The sequence below is a fragment of the Oncorhynchus mykiss genome, chromosome 8 (assembly GCF_057628025.1).
Source record: "Oncorhynchus mykiss isolate SJ-2025 chromosome 8, ASM5762802v1, whole genome shotgun sequence".
Classification (NCBI taxonomy): Eukaryota; Metazoa; Chordata; class Actinopteri; order Salmoniformes; family Salmonidae; genus Oncorhynchus; species Oncorhynchus mykiss.
Window position 1 is genome coordinate 34,125,101 of NC_143029.1, and position 17,057 is coordinate 34,142,157.

Sequence of the window (17,057 nt, forward strand, 5' to 3'; positions counted from 1 at the left end):
ATGCAATCTGGTTTCAGAGCTGGTCATGAGTGCACCTCAGCCATGCTCAAGTTTCTAAACGACATCACAACCGCCATCGATAAGAGACATTACTGTGCAGCCGTATTCATCGACCTGACCAAGGCTTTCGACTCTGTCAATCACAACATTCTTATTGGCAGACTCGACAGCCTTGGTTTCTCAAATGATTGCCTCGCCTGGTTTACCAACTACTTCTCTGATAGAGTTCTTTGTGTCAAATCGGAGGGACTGTTGTCCGGACCTCTGACAGTCTCTATGGGTGTGCCACAGGGTTCAATTCTCGGGCCGACTCTCTTTTCTGTATACATCAATGATGTTGCTCTTGCTGCTGGTGATTCTCTGATCCACCACTACGCAGAAGACACCATTCTGTATACTTCTGGCCCCTCCTTGGACACTGTGTTAACTAACCTGCAGACGAGCTTCAATGCCATACAACTCTCCTTCCGTTGCCTCCAACTGCTCTTAAACGCAAGTAAAACTAGTTTTACGCAAGTAAACCTTAAAATACGTGGACAACTACAAATACCTGGGTGTCTGGTTAGACTGTAAACTCTCCTTCCAGACTCACATTAAGCATCTCCAATCCAAAATTAAATCTAGAATCGGCGTCCTATATCGCAACAAAGCATCCTTCACTCATGCTGCCAAACATACCCTCGTAAAACTGACCATCCTACCGATCCTCGACTTCGGTGATGTCATCTATAAAATAGCCTCCAACACTCTACTCAACAATGGATGCAGTCTATCACAGTGCCATCCGTTTTGTCACCAAAGCCCCATACACTACCCACCATTGCGACCTGTACGGTCTCGTTGGTTGGCCCTCGCTTCATACTCGTCGCCAAATCCACTGGCTACAGGTTATCTACAAGTCTCTGCTAGGTAAAGCCCCACCTTATCTCAGCTCACTGGTCACCATAGCAGCACCCACTCTTAGCACAAGCTCCAGCAGGTATATCTCACTGGTCACCCCCAAAACCAATTCCTCCTTTGGTCATCCTTCCTTCCAGTTCTCTGCTGCCCATGACTGGAACGAATTGCAAAAATCTCTGAAGCTGGAGACTCACATCTCCCTCACTAGCTTTAAGCACCAGCTGTCAGAGCAGCTTACAGATCACTGCACCTGTACATAGCCCATCTGTAAACAGCCCATCTATCTACCTACCTCATCCCCATACTGGTATTTATTTATTTATTTTGCTCCTTTGCACCCCAGTATCTCTACCTGCACATTCATCTTCTGCCGATCTACCATTCCAGTGTTTAATTGCTATATTGTAATTACTTTGCCACCATGGCCTATTTATTTCCTTAACTTACCTCATTTGCACTCACTGTATATAGAATTTTTGTTTTCTTTTGTTCTACTGTATTATTTACTATTTTTTGTTTATTTAAATGTGTAGTTCTAGTCAGAATTAGGGTAAAACAATATAGCTAATGTTTATGTCTTTATAGTGTCTTAAAAACAGACTGTCTGAGCAGAATTCGGCTCCAACCTGGCTAGGGGCCCCTGAGAGATTGTTGGAAAGGATGGGACGTACTTCCCACGGTCTCCCTATCTTGAGGGAGGACGGGGAGTGATTCCCACGGCCACCCCTAATCTAGTAGGACAGTGTGTGCGTAGGATACCTAATGGTTGTGTGTGGAAGTGTGTGCTTAGGATCCCTAATGTTAGTGTGTGAAGGTATGTGCGTAAGAAGCCAGTATAAAATGAATGGTTTTGTACAACTAACCGGCTCTCTCGTGAATAAACCTTATTGACTATTTTAGCTGGGCCTCCATCTGTTTCACTTCAATCAGTATCTTACAAATCCTGATTATCAGACTGAGTAGTTTAATTGAATTGGTTTATGAACATTTGAGAACATAATTCTCATAACAATATCAAGACTGTTTCAAGGACAGCTTTTTTCCATCTACATAACATTGCAAAAATCAGAAACTTTCAGTCCAAAAATGATGCAGAAAAATGTTTCCATGCTTTTGTCACTTCTAGATTAGACTACTGCAATGCTCTACTTTCCGACTCTCTGGATGAAGCACTAAATAAACTTCAGCTAGTGCTAAACAAGGCTGCTAGAATCTTGACTAGAACCAAAAAATCCTTGATTATATTACTCCAGTGCTAGTCTCTATACCCTGGCTTCCTGTTAAGGCTATGGCTGATTTCAAGGTTTTACTGCTAACCTTACTGCCATCCTAGCTGGAGGGGTGCTCTCATTTTATCTACCAACATAGACAGGGCTCTAACTCCTCTAGCTCCACAATGAAATAGGGTGCAGGCCAGGCAGCAGGCTGTTAGCCAGCCTGCCAGCATAGTGGAGTCTGCCACTAGCACAGTCAGTGTAGTCAGCTCAGCTATCACCATTGAGACCGTGTCTGTGCCTCGACCTAGGTTGGGCAAAACTAAACATGGCGGTGTTCGCCTTAGCAATCTCACTAGGATAAAGACCACCTCCATTCCTGTCATTATTGAAAGAGATCATGATACCTCACATCTCAAAATAGGGCTACTTAATGTTAGATCCCTTACTTCAAAGGCAATTATAGTCAATGAATTAATCACTGATCATAATCTTGATGTGATTGGCCTGACTGAAACATGGCTTAAGCCTGATGAATTTACTGTGTTAAATGAGGCCTCACCTCCTGGCTACACTAGTGACCATATCCCCCGTGCATCCCGCAAAGGCGGAGGTGTTGCTAAAATTTACGATAGCAAATTTCAATTTTCAAAAAGAAAAATGACGTTTTCGTCTTTTGAGCTTCTAGTCATGAAATCTATGCAGCCTACTCAATCACTTTTTATAGCTACTGTTTACAGGCCTCCTGGGCCATATACAGCATTCCTCACTGAGTTCCCTGAATTCCTATCGGACCTTGTAGTCTTAGCAGATAATATTCTAATCTTTGGTGACTTTAATATTCACATGGAAAAGTCCACAGACCCACTCCAAAAGGCTTTCGGAGCCATCATCGACTCAGTGGGTTTTGTCCAACATGTCTCTGGACCTACTCACTGTCACAGTCATACTCTGGACCTAGTTTTGTCCCATGGAATAAATGTTGTGGATCTTAATGTTTTTTCTCATAATCCTGGACTATCGGAACACCATTTTAAAAACGTTTGCAATTGCAACAAATAATCTGCTCAGACCCCAACCAAGGACCATCAAAAGTCGTGCTATAAATTCACAGACAACACAAAGATTCCTTGATGTCCTTCCAGATTCCCTCTGTCTACCCAAGGACGCCAGAGGACAAAAATCAGTTAACCACTTAACTGAGGAACTCAATTTAACCTTGCGCATTACCCTAGATGCAGTTGCACTCCTAAAAACTAAAAACATTTCTCATAAGAAACTAGCTCCCTGGTACACAGAAAATACCCGAGCTCTGAAGCAAGCTTCCAGAAAATTGGAACGGAAATGGCGCCACACCAAACTGGAAGTCTTCCGACTAGCTTGGAAAGACAGTACCGTGCAGTACCGAAGGGCCCTTACTGCTGCTCGATCATCCTATTTTTCTAACCTAATTGAGGAAAATAAGAACAATCCGAAATTCCTTTTTGATACTGTCGCAAAGCTAACTAAAAAGAAGCATTCCCCAAGAGAGGATGACTTTCACTTTAGCAGTGATAAATTCATGAACTTCTTTGAGGAAAAGATTATGATTATTAGAAAGCAAATTACGGACTCCTCTTTAAATCTGCGTATTCCTTCAAAGCTTGGTTGTCCTGAGTCTGCACAACTCTGCGAGGACCTAGGATCAAGAGAGACGCTCAAGTGTTTTAGTACTATATCTCTTGACACAATGATGAAAATAATCATGGCCTCTAAACCTTCAAGCTGCATACTGGACCCTATTCCAATTAAACTACTGAAAGAGCTGCTTCCTGTGCTTGGCCCTCCTATGTTGAACATAATAAACTGCTCTCTATCCACCGGATGTGTACCAAACTCACTAAAAGTGGCAGTAATAAAGCCTCTCTTGAAAAAGCCAAACCTTGACCCAGAAAATATAAAAAACTATCGGCCTATATCGAATCTTCCATTCCTCTCAAAAATTTTAGAAAAGGCTGTTGCGCAGCAACTCACTGCCTTCCTGAAGACTAACAATGTATACGAAATGCTTCAGTTTGGTTTTAGACCCCATCATAGCACTGAGACTGCACTTGTGAAGGTGGTAAATTACATTATAATGGCATCGGTCCGAGGCTCTGCATCTGTCCTCGTGCTCCTAGACCTTAGTGCTGCTTTTGATACCATCGATCACCACATTCTTTTGGAGTGATTGGAAACCCAAATTAGACTACACGGACAAGTTCTGGCCTGGTTTAGATCTTATCTGTTGGAAAGATATCAGTTTGTCTCTGTGAATGGTTTGTCCTCTGACAAAATCAACTGTAAATTTCGGTGTTCCTCAAGGTTCCGTTTTAGGACCACTATTGTTTTCACTATATATTTTACCTCTTGGGGATGTTATTCGAAAACATAATGTTAACTTTCACTGCTATGCGGATGACACACAGCTGTATATTTCAATGAAACATGGTGAAGCCCCAAAATTGCCCTTGCTAGAAGCATGTGTTTCAGACATAAGGAAGTGGATGGCTGCAAACTTTCTACTTTTAAACTCGGACAAAACAGAGATGCTTGTTCTAGGTCCCAAGAAACAAAGAGATCTTCTGTTGAATCTGACAATTAATCTTAATGGTTGTTCAGTCGTCTCAAATAAAACTGTGAAGGACCTCGGCGTTACTCTGGACCCTGATCTTTCTTTTGAAGAACATATCAAGACCATTTCAAGGACAGCTTTTTTCCATCTACGTAACATTGCAAAAATCAGAAACTTTCTGTCCAAAAATGATGCAGAAAAATTCATCCATGCTTTTGTCACTTCTAGGTTAGACTACTGCAATGCTCTACTTTCCGGCTACCCGGATAAAGCACTAAATAAACTTCAGTTAGTGCTAAATACGGCTGCTAGAATCCTGACTAGAACCAAACATTTTATCATATTACTCCAGTGCTAGCCTCCCTACACTTGCTTCCTGTCAAAGCAAGGGCTGATTTCAAGGTTTTACTGCTAACCTACAAAGCATTACATTGGCTTGCTCCTACCTATCTCTCTGATTTGGTCCTGCCGTACATACCTACACGTACGCTACGGTCACAAGATGCAGGCCTCCTAATTGTCCCTCGAATTTCTAAGCAATCAGCTGGAGGCAGGGCTTTCTCCTATAGAGCTCCATTTTTATGGAACGGTCTGCCTACCCATGTCAGAGACGCAAACTCGGTCTCAACCTTTAAGTCTTTACTGAAGACTCATCTCTTCAGTGGGTCATATGATTGAGTGTAGTCTGGCCCAGGAGTGGGAAGGTGAACGGAAAGGCACTGGAGCAACGAACCACTGTTGCTTTTCTCTGACTGGCCGGTTCCCCTCTCTCCACTGGGATTCTCTGCCTCAAACACTATTACGGGGGCTGAGTCACTGGCTTACTGGTGCTCTTCCATGCCGTCCCTAGGAGGGGTGCGTCACTTGAGTGGGTTGAGTTACTGACGTGATCTTCCTGTCCAGATTGGCGCCCCGCTTCTGGTTTGTGCAGTGGGGAGATCTTTGTGGGCTATACTCGGCCTTGTCTCAGGATAGTAAGTTGGTAGTTGACGATATCTCTCTAGTGGTGTGGGAGTTGTGCTTTGGCAAAGTGGGTGGGGTTATATCCTGCCTGTTTGGCCCTGTCCGGGGGTATCGTTGGACGGGGCCACATTGTCTCCCAACCCCTCCTGTCTCAGCCTCCAGTGTTTATGCTGCAATAGTTTGTGTCAGGGGGCTAGGGTCAGTCTGTTATATCTGGAGTATTTCTCCTGTCTTATCCTGTGTGAATTTAAGTATGCTCTCTCTAATTCTCTCTCTTTTTCTGTCTCCTTTTCTCTCTCTCTCTCTCTCTCTCTCTCTCTCTCTCTCTCTCTCTCTCTCTCTCTCTCTCTCCTTGCTGTCCCCAGTCCACCTGGCCGTGCTGCTGCTCCAGTTTCAACTGTTCTGCCTGCGGCTATGGAACCCTGACCTGTTCGCCGGGCATGCTACCTTGTCTAAGACTTGCGGTTTTTAACTCTCTAGAGACAGCAGGTGCGGTAGAGATACTCTGAATGATCGGCTATGAAAAGCCAATTGACATTTACTCCTGCGGTGCTGACCTGTTGCACCGTCTACAACCACTGTGATTATTATTATCTTACCCTGCTGGTTATCTAGGAACATTTGAACATCTTGGCAATGTTCTGCTATAATCTCCACCTGGCACAGCCAGAAGAGGACTGGCCACCCCTCATAGCCTGGAACCTCTCTCGGTTTCTTGCTAGGTTCCTGCCTTTCTAGGTAGTTTTTCCTAGCCACTGTGCTTCTACACCTGCATTGCTTGCTGTTTGGGGTTTTAGGCTGGGTTTCTGTACAGCACTTTGTGACATCAGCTGATGTAAGAAGGGCTCTATAAATACATTTGATTGATAATAGCAATAAGGCATCTCCGGGGTTTGTGATATATCACATTTTATTGGTCACATACACATGGTTAGCAGATGTTAATGCGAGTGTAACGAAATGCTTGTGCTTCTAGTTCCAACAATGCAGTAATATCTAACAAGTAATCTAACAAATTCACAACATCTACCTTATACACACAAATGTAAAGGGATGAATGAGAATATGTACATAAACTCAAAAAGAAACGTCCTCTCACTCTCAACTGCGTTTATTTTCAGCAAACTTAACATGTGTAAATATTTGTATGAACTTACCAAGATTCAACAACTGAGACATAAACTGAACATGTTCCACAGACATGTGACTAACAGGAATGGAATAATGTGTCCCTGAACAAAGGGGGGGGGGGGGTAAAATCAAAAGCAACAGCCAGTATCTGGTGTGGCCACCAGCTGCATTAAGTACTGCAGTGCATCTCCTCCTCATGGACTGCACCAGATTTGCCAGTTCTTGCTGTGAGATGTAACCCCACTCTTCCACCAAGGCACATGCAAGTTCCAGAATATTTCTGGGGGGGATGGCCCTAGCCCTCACCAGGTCCCAGACCTGCTCAATGGAACTGAGATCTGGGCTCTTCGCTGGCCAAATTCACCAACTTATTGTGGGAAGCTTGGGTGCAGAGCCAAGCACGCGCTAGCGATATCCTAGTGTATGCATCTGCATATTTCCGTTAGGGAACCCCTACTATGTGAAGAATGTGAATTTGGGACACTTGTGGAAGGCTACCTGTAACTTTTGACAATTTAAAGGCAATGCTACCAAATACTAATTGAGTGTATGTAAACTTCTGACCCACTGGGAATGTTTTGAAAGAAATCAAATCTGAAATAAATCATTCTCTCTACTGTTATTCTGAATTTTGAGGGGGGGGTGTTACTTGTTATCACAAAATCTATTTCTCTGAGCAATTGTACTGGTATAAAATAATATACGTCGTCAATTACTTATATATACGTCGTGCAATATAGCACATGTTTTCGGGTGACGTATTTTATGCAGTCTTTTTTTGCTCATCTTTATCAAGGTTACAGAAATGTTTGGAACGGACTACCTTTATGTTGTGTCATAAGGTACCTCCCCCTTTCTCTGGGCCAAGCTGTTATCACAACTGTATTATTAGTCTAAATACATTCTATATATCCTCTGGGAGGGATTATCACTCCTCTGACCCTGGCCAGGCCACACTTCCCGGGTCAACGATCTCCCACCATGGCTATTGACATGGTTTGGACCCTCCCATTTAGTGCACTACTTTTGACCACAGCCTTATGGGTACTAGCAAAAAGCAGTGCACTACAGGGAATATAGGTGCCATTTTGGGGGGCGAAACCTTTGACTAATTGCTGCGGAGATAAAAAAAAAAAAGAAGGGTGGAGATCAGATGGGATGAGCTTGGAGTTAATATTGACGTCTCTCTAACCGTCTGTTCACTTTCATCTTCTTCAGATGGGGGATCATCCCTCCTGATCGTTTCAGTGAGGGGAAATATTGGAGGAGAAATGTAATCAGCGTTATTAATGAGTGGATGGTTATTGCGCCGGTATTCTGGACTAGAGAGTTAATGGAACCAGGGAGGAACTGTCTCTCCTGCGCTTCCTATAAGGCTTTATACATGATGAGGATGTTGCAAAATGATTGCCAGTCATTAGATGGAGAGGTGTGTGTGTGTGTGTGTTTCTGGTTTGTCTGTGTTGGACAGTCATGCATTATTCTTCCCCACTCCCGTCGAGGGATAGGGTTTGGGGGGAACGAATACTGCAATGCAGCAAAATAAATTGAGAGTATCAGTTAAGTGGTCCTGATTGCAACGAGAGCCCTTGGTATGTTTCCAGTCTGACTAGCTCTGCATGTGGTCAACCTGAACGTTAATGAACGGCATGAGACGAAAGGAATCAATCGTTACTCATTTTTATTTATATTCAGGAAAATAACGTATATTTGATTAATGGGTTTAAAACGACCCAATGATGTCGTATGTATTTTGCAATGCGTTCCAGGAATTTCTGTTAGATGCCTATTTAGTCGCCTGTCTGAGAAGTATGTGGAAAACTGCCTCAACTTTGAAAATAATGCAGCCTTTATCCAGAAACCATGAAAAACAGGAACTCCATCAATAACAGAAAACATGTTCAAAACAATTTTATCACATTGGCTATATCACATGTCAGATGTTTCGCCAGCTCTTCATGTGTTGGTCGGTACAATAACCAATATTAATCTGAGGCGTTCCCTTACACGGAGAGAAATTATACAAACACTCACAAACCGGATGAAAAATGACCAATCTGACAGAAACAAAATGACAATGGGATTAGCGTCACAGTTTACACCCAGAATAAACTGATCATCGTGGTTGCTAATGATTTGACACAAAGAACACTGCTTAGAAGAGCATGATATTTCAGGGGAAAATTAAGGCCGAGTGTGAAATCAATGGCTCTTTCCTTGATCTCAGTGTGCTGAGGTCGCTGCGTGCCTATATGTGCCACGCTGAGGTAGTCGATATTCCACTTGCTTGAACGCTCTCGGATGCCTGAAGCTATCTGGAGAAGAATGAAATAATACTGTACAGTAACAATCACAAACTAAACATTATGACTGGATTTGTGCTGGTAGGGATGGTGAGATACCTGTATAAAAGTATATCTAAATGCTTTCACCTTCTCGCTAACCAATTATCATTCAGGTATGGAAAATACAACATTGTGAGTATTGCCGTTACGGTGACATGATGCTGAATACAAAATAAGTGATTAGCTATGCATAAAATAGTCTTCATTCAGCATAAAGGTTGATTAATGTTGTACGCAGTACAAGTTAGATCTGACTCGTACAACAAAGACGTTTGATATTGTAGCAGACTTCAGTATGAGCTTTCTGCACGCTCATAATAATCACTATACAACTAGCTATAGCACTAAGCCTATATCATAAATCACAAATCCCGAATCTTGTCAAATATCATTCACAACATCTTGTGTAACTATGGCAATGGCCATCCTGTCATCGTCATACTATAAAGTGTTGAGTGGATTGACAGTGGAGACATATCGCTAGGGTAACATGCTAGGGTAACATGCTAGGGTAACATGCTAGGGTAACATGCTAGGGTAACATGCCATGGGTAACATGCTAGGGTAACATGCCATGCAGCACACCACCTCCCTCCCTCCAGGTGAAGATTCCAAGCAGTGAGTTCTGCACTGCAAGCCAAGGCTTTGTTGTGGAAACTTCATACAGCTGAGTCACTCTTCCTTTGGTTACAGAGTCAACCAGATACTTGATCCTCTTATTGCAGCAAAAGCTCAAAGAGAGATATCTATTGGACAAACAGAGAGTTCAGACGGTATTTATTGGACAGTTCCCTACGCCTTTGCTTGCTCAGCTTCGACTTTTCACTAGAGACTGGTGCCATTTCTTTTTCGAAGGGTACCTCCGAGAATATTCCTGTGAAGTGAGTGCGGTTCGGTTGCCCGACTTTGGCTGAAGATCAGAATAGAGGGCGAGTTTCAAGGCGATTATATTTCTTTAGGTTGTCTTGAGTTGCGAGCTGAGTGGGAATATTTTACTGTAGAAGAGCCTCAGGGCGAGAGCGACAGAAAGAGAGAGAAAGAGGTGGAAGGAGGAAGGCAGGAAGGCAGGGATCGATAGCTGGTAGCTGCACTGAGAACAAATCCTGACCTTTGAGGACACAAAGCTGAGCGGTTGGTTGAGGAATAAAATGGCTGCTCAATCTGCAGAGGCGACCCGGCACTTGGTGTATCCAAAATGGCCGCCTATTCTGTATACAGTGCAGTGCACTACTTTGAAAGGGCCGTATAAGTAGTGCACTATACAGGGAATAGGGTGCAAGATCTAGTCAAAAGTAGAGGATGAGGTATAAGTAACCCCAGCTCAGTACCGCTAGCTGTTTCACCTCTGAAAAGGGACAAGAAAGATTCATAATGATACATGTTGTGAGAGAGGTTCATTTATCAGAGATGGGGTGGCTCTAGCTTTAACCCTATGGACACAGACGACTTTGTCATTAAAACACCAGACCAGACCTGGGTCGAATACATGTTTGAAATATTCAGAACACCTTTGAGGTGTGCTTGATTTAGCTTGTCAGGCACAACAGAACTAATGCAAACTCTGTATGTCAGGCACGCTACGTCAAATGCTCTCGAGTATTTGGAATAGGTATTCAAACCTGGTCTGATATATGACACTATACAGGTAAGTCACAACCCTCTACCACACTAAGACTTAGAGCTGCACTGCAGTTGGGTAACATAAGCTGAAATAAAGCAGAGGTTAACCGTACAATGCCCTCTCCTCACCCCTACTCCACAATAATGTGAATTATTTATCCAAAAAACTGGCAGAGTCTTTCATCTTATCAGGAAGGGAACAAATCAGACATGGCACCTTTGGTCAACGGCTCTGCTACCTGGAAACGAAGCATCATTACGGCCTGGTCTGTTGCGTGGCTAGGGTACTGTATGTGTGGGTTTTTCTCTTGCTTTCAGTTGAGTGATTGTTGAAAAATGTACCCCCCGGGCCCACTCCAACCAATCCCCTTCTCTCTGTCTCTCTGGCCCTGGAGAATTCACATTACCATGCTGCAGTGTAACTTCATTAAACTTTCATCACCATCTTGGAGCGCAGCACACTGACTGGTCTCAAATGGGTCTCTCTCTAACCGTTTCTCTCTACTCTCTTTTCCTCTCCCCGTCTCTTCTTCCTCCCTTCCCCATCTCTCTCCCTGTCTCTGTTCCTTCCCTTCTCTCCCTGTCTCTCTCTCCCTGTCTCTCTCTCTCCCTGTCTCTCTCTCCCTGTCTCTCTCTCTCCCTGTCTCTCTCTCCCTGTCTCACCTCTGCTCCTCCTCTCTCTCTCGCTCTCCCTTTCTCTCTCTCCCTCTCTTTTCCTGTCTCTCTCCCTGTCCTTATACCCCGTTCTCTCTGTTTCTCTCTCTCTCTCCATGCATGATGCTGTCCTCCAAACTATCAGAAAAAAAGGGTTCCAGAAGGGTTATTCGGCAATCCCCATAGGAGAACCCTTTTTGGTTCCAGGTAGAACCCTTTTTGGTTCCAGGCAGAACCCTTTAGAAACCTATGTGGTAAAGGGCTCTAAACTTTGACACAAAGTCTCGAACACCAGTCCACGCTGTTGGCTGTTAATTAAATAACAAGCATCCCCCTGAGCCTGTCTAACTTATTAGAGGGCTGCAGCCTGGCAGGTTGAGGCTGAGGACTTACTTACTTACTTACTGACTTACTCACTCACTTATAGCCTCCTGTCCTCTGGTGTTTGCAGTGCCGTCTGGACTCTGAGGAGAACATAGAGGGAAGCGCCAAGGCAATTGCCTCCGTGTGGGTGGGATAAAGGGATGAAAAGAGAGAGTGGAGTGGGTGTGAGAAGAGAAGGAGAGCGCAGCCGTAGCGGCAGCACCTCCGTTACCTTGACTCTGACACACTCCCACAAAACCTGCCTCGATTATTCAAAGCGTGGCTGTTTCTTTGAGGCTTCCACAGCTGCTCAGAGAGAAGAAGGGAGAGTGAGGGAGAAGCTAGCGAGAGAGGGAGGGAGAAAGAGAGGTGGAGGTAGAAAATCGGACAATGTTGCTTGCTTGCAGTCATCAAGTCTTATTGCCTGACTGTATGTGATTCCTAGTAGTTAGAAGGCTACTTAGAAAAAAGGTACTATCTAGAACATAAAAGGGTTCTTTGGCTGTTCCCATAGGAGAGAACCCTTTGAAGAACCCCGTTTGGTTCCAGGTAGATTCCATTTGAGTTCCATGTAAAAATCCAAAAGGTACCCAAAATAGTTCTACCTCGAACTAAAAAGGGTTCTCCTATGGTGACAGAGTGTATACTGCACAGCAGAGCACTGGGAGATGTATCGGTCGACTTGAAAATAGCCTTTGTAAATGTTATCTGAAATCAATGAACTCAGCTTGTGGCTGGATTTGTACTTTAGACTCATTTATACTTGTTGGTTTCCTCTTTTTACTGTAAATTGTGTGCAATGTTATCCTCTTGTTAGCCTCTCCTGTGTTGTGACGTGATAGAGAAATGTGTTCTCTTTTTTATATTCTAGACACAGACAATATTCAAATGAGTTCTATGATGTCAACCACTCCTTTCCTTAAACGATAGTGTACTAAGGATGCGTTCCTGAAATATAAGAGAAATGTGTTGATTCATTTCACTTTCAATTATCTGGTCATTTAACACAAACAAGAGGAACGGGGATGTCTCCAGACTCTCCGGCACAGTTGCCACCGTATCCACGGCAACAAAATACTCAGTGCTCTGCGCTGTGGACACAAATGTCTCCTCCATCAACGAGCTTGTCAGTCGAGCTCTCACAGGCTGAAGGCTGGTCGGATTGTAGCGGGTGGCAGGGTCCATTTCAGAGGTTGTTCTCTCTATCAGATGCACCCCCTGGACTATAGCGGGTGTCTATTCCCCAGACTCACGCCGCCTCTCTCTGTATCACCGGGGGGCAGATTAGAGCATGCAGTCCGTGAGAGGTTAAACCTCTCATTAAAAGGCTGAGATGACATTGGCAATTCGTACTTCACCTTTAAACGTAGAAACATCCCCATCTTAATAATATGAAATGACGACTAAAGGTTATAGGCTACACCTACGCAGCTACTTTCTACTCGAGACACTCCTCCCAAGGGACCTACCTAATTCTGAATCATATACGCAGTATACGTAATACATATGATATTACCTAGTGCCACGAAGTGACTACCCAGGCGTCTCGGGCACTTACTTGACGACATGGCGAGTTGTGTAAATAAACCCCGATGTGTCGTTACCCAACCATTTCACTTCTCAGGAGTGCCTTTTGAAGTCAGCGAGGGAAGCCACAGTGATGACGCGGTCGGAGATTGCACTAAGTGGATTTGTCCACCGCCATGGTTCGGGGAGGCAGCTCTAGTCAAACATGGTCCTTGGGGCCTCTCTCACGCAACTGAAGATGAAAGGTAGGTTTTGACACGTGGAAATATGCTGAGGACGGCGCTGCTTTTGTCCCTGCTCGTAAAAGTTCCCAGAGACACGTTGAGACAAGCAGCGAAACTTCAAATGAACCACTAAGACACTGAAGTTAGTCAATGTTTTTTTTGTGTGTGTGGGTTTTTTTCCCACAGAGAGAAAGACGAGGCACGTTTTGATCAAAACATATACCGTACAAAGACGTCTCACATCAAGGTGTCAAAGGTCAGAGCAGAGTAACGGACAACGTTAGCGTGCCATAATACACATGGCTGTTGAATCGCATTTCCCATTTATTTCTAATCACAATACTGTCAGGTCAGCACCACCATTTACCCAAGTGCAAGATTCATATGTTGCAAGGAGTTGCTTTTTTTTCTCCAAGCAAAATGGGAGCCGCGGAGAGGTGTGCGCCGTTTAGGGATCAACCAATAACATGGTTCCAGCAGCAGTCATTAGAATAAGGTGGGAGGTTGATGCCATGGCATCGTGAACCTAATGGGACAGACTATCATTCATCCTGGATGGTTGACACTTCATTTCTTCCCAGCTATCGGGAAGAGAAATAGGAGCGCAGAATGAAGATACAACTTCGGGGTCCATTGTGATATCTCACTCGGGTCTCTCTCTACCATATGTTGTGAACAAGATAATTTAGCATGAAAGCATGTGTGCTTGAGTGAGCAACGTCGGATACCCCAGTGACCTGGAAAAACATTTTAGGTGAAGACACTCAATGTGGCCAGTCTACCCATCGCATAGTAATGAAAAGATGCGGGGCCTCCCGAGTGGCGCAGCGGTCTGAGGCGTCACTACAGACCCGGGTTCGATCCCGGGCTGTATCACAACCGGCCGGGATCGGGAGTCCCATAGGGCGGTGCACAATTGGCCCAGGGTCATCCAGGTTAGGGGAGGGTTTGGCCGGGAGAGTTTTACTTGGCTCATCGCGCTCTAGCGCCTCCTTGTGGCGGGCCGGGTGCCTGCAGGCTGACCTCTGTCGTCAGTTGAACGACAGTTCCTCCTACACATTGGTGCGGCTGGCTTCCGGGTTAAGCGGGCGGGTGTTATTATTATTATTATTATATTTATTTATTTTTCTCACCAATTTCAATCTTGTCTCGTCGCTGCAACTCCCCAACAGGCTCAGGAGGCTAAGGATGAGTCATGTTTCGCAGGAGGGCCCAAAAACACCAAACGTGGTTCAGAAAATGGAGGGCCCAAAAACACCAAACATGGTTCAGAAAATGGAGGGCCCAAAAACCCCAAACATGATTCAGAAAATGGAGGGCCCAAAAACACCAAACATGGTTCAGAAAATGGAGGGCCCAAAAACACAAAACGTGGTTCAGAAAATGGAGGGCCTAAAAACACCAAACATGGTTCAGAAAATGGAGGGTCCAAAAACACCAAACGTGGTTCAGAAAATGGAGGGTCCAAAAACAACAAACATGGTTCAGAAAATGGAGGGTCCAAAAACACCAAACATGGTTCAGAAAATGGAGGGCCCAAAAACACCAAACATGGTTCAGAAAATGGAGGGCCCAAAAACACCAAACATGGTTCAGAAAATGGAGGGCCCAAAAACACCAAACATGGTTCAGAAAATGGAGGGCCCAAAAATACCAAACATGGTTCAGAAAATGGAGGGCCCAAAAACACCAAATGTGGTTCAGAAAATGGAGGGCCCAAAAACACCAAACATGGTTCAGAAAATGGAGGGCCCAAAAACATCAAACGTGGTTCAGAAAATGGAGGGCCCAAAAACACCAAACGTGGCTCAGAAAATGGAGGGCCCAAAAACACCAAACATGGCTCAGAAAATGGAGGGCCCAAAAACACAAAACGTGGCTCAGAAAATGGAGGGCCCAAAAACACCAAACGTGGCTCAGAAAATGGAGGGCCAAAAATCAGGTAATGACTCTGCCATTAAATGGCCTGGCTCTGCGGCTCACCGAGATTGTGAATATGAAAAGAAACGAGAGAAAAAACGTCTGTCTTCTGAACTCAGTTCTTCTTCTTCTTCCTTACTCAGTTTTTGGGGGGTTTGTCAGGAGGAGTGTGTCAGTGATTCTACTGACTGACTGTAAGCCTACCAGTGAATATAAATGTACCGGAAGGTTGTCACATTGTAAGGGTCAGCAGTTCCCTTAGTGGGGGTTTAGAAATCACACTTATTGTATTACATGTTGAGGCTCATTTCACTTGGCCCCAAGTCAGGGAAGAGCACAGGAGGGAGAAAGAGCGAGAGAGACATAGTGTGTGTGTGTGTGTGTGTGTGTGTGTGTGTGTGTGTGTGTGTGTGTGTGCGCGCACGCTGGAGCGGGCAAGAGAGTTCATCGGGAGATTGGATGAGTAAAGTGAAATGAATACCACATGACTTGAGGAAGAACGCGTTGAGGATAGAAACATGAGGATGGGAGGGTTCCAACGCACCAAAACATAAAACTCATCACTCAATGACAAATATGCACAGTGTAAGACAACAGAGTTCACTTTCATTACGAGCACATTTGGTTTCCAGAGGTTTTAGGGCAAGGTAACCACTCGGGAAGAACCAGAATGTATCAATGACCATGGACGTGCATCACGTTCAAACAAGCACCGCCTCCACACCCACCTCCTCGCCAGATGAAAAGTCCCTCCGACCAGTTAAAAAAGGTGTAAAGGATCATCAATAAGCACAATCGTCACGTGTGAGAAATCAATCGTTGATCAGTGACTGTTAACAGCGCCAGATGCGTTCTCCGCCAACAGCTAATCTATAGATGGCAGCCACACTGAGACTGGCTGTATGGATAAATCATTTCACACAAACACACACACGAATTTGTCATAAACAGTCATCCATTTCCTATTACCTATGGTCGCTATATTGTAAGAAGATTTGAATCACCTCTAATAAAGCTATTAATGCTGGCTGAGCAAATGGAACCAAACACCATGCTTCTGTTGGAAGCTAATAACTAAAACTCCTATTAGCTGCGTCTGATTTGCACTGCAGTTGATGAGCTTCATATGCCAAAGGAACATCCCTAACAAACCAAGTGATGTCCCCTCCCTCTCTGATTCCCCTAGTATCCCTCCCAGCCAATGTTGTGACTGTTGCATTTTTGACAGCTACAGAAGGCTAGTGTCCGTGCCATGCAAAGGCGTCTCATCATAATCTCTTCCTTGAAATGTTGACCTAACGCTGCAAAGCTTGGATAACAAAACAATAACATTATGTAATGAAAACATTGCTTACATCTCCCCATCTCCCTTTGTCAGAAACCAAGCTGAAACAGCCAACTGACTGTCCCCATATAACAGTTAGTGTCTGTTCTCTTGGTGCCTTTGTGTTCGAACCTATCAGCTGCTCCTGTAGAGAAGAATGGAATGCAAGGAGGCGTCGGCGGCGGTAACGGCTGGGCAACCCCCTGACGCCTGATTGGTCCCTCCCTCCGCCTGCAGTGTGAGCATCATGGCCTTCTCTCACTCTCCTTTTGTTCCTGT

The 17,057-nt window shown here is 44.5% G+C and overlaps 1 pseudogene; it reads left to right on the forward strand.

Moving 5' to 3' along the window:
- LOC149981507 (uncharacterized) overlaps positions 1-15,480 on the forward strand; it is a 41,707-nt pseudogene extending 26,227 nt beyond the window's left edge.
- Positions 15,481-17,057: the final 1,577 nt, after the last annotated feature.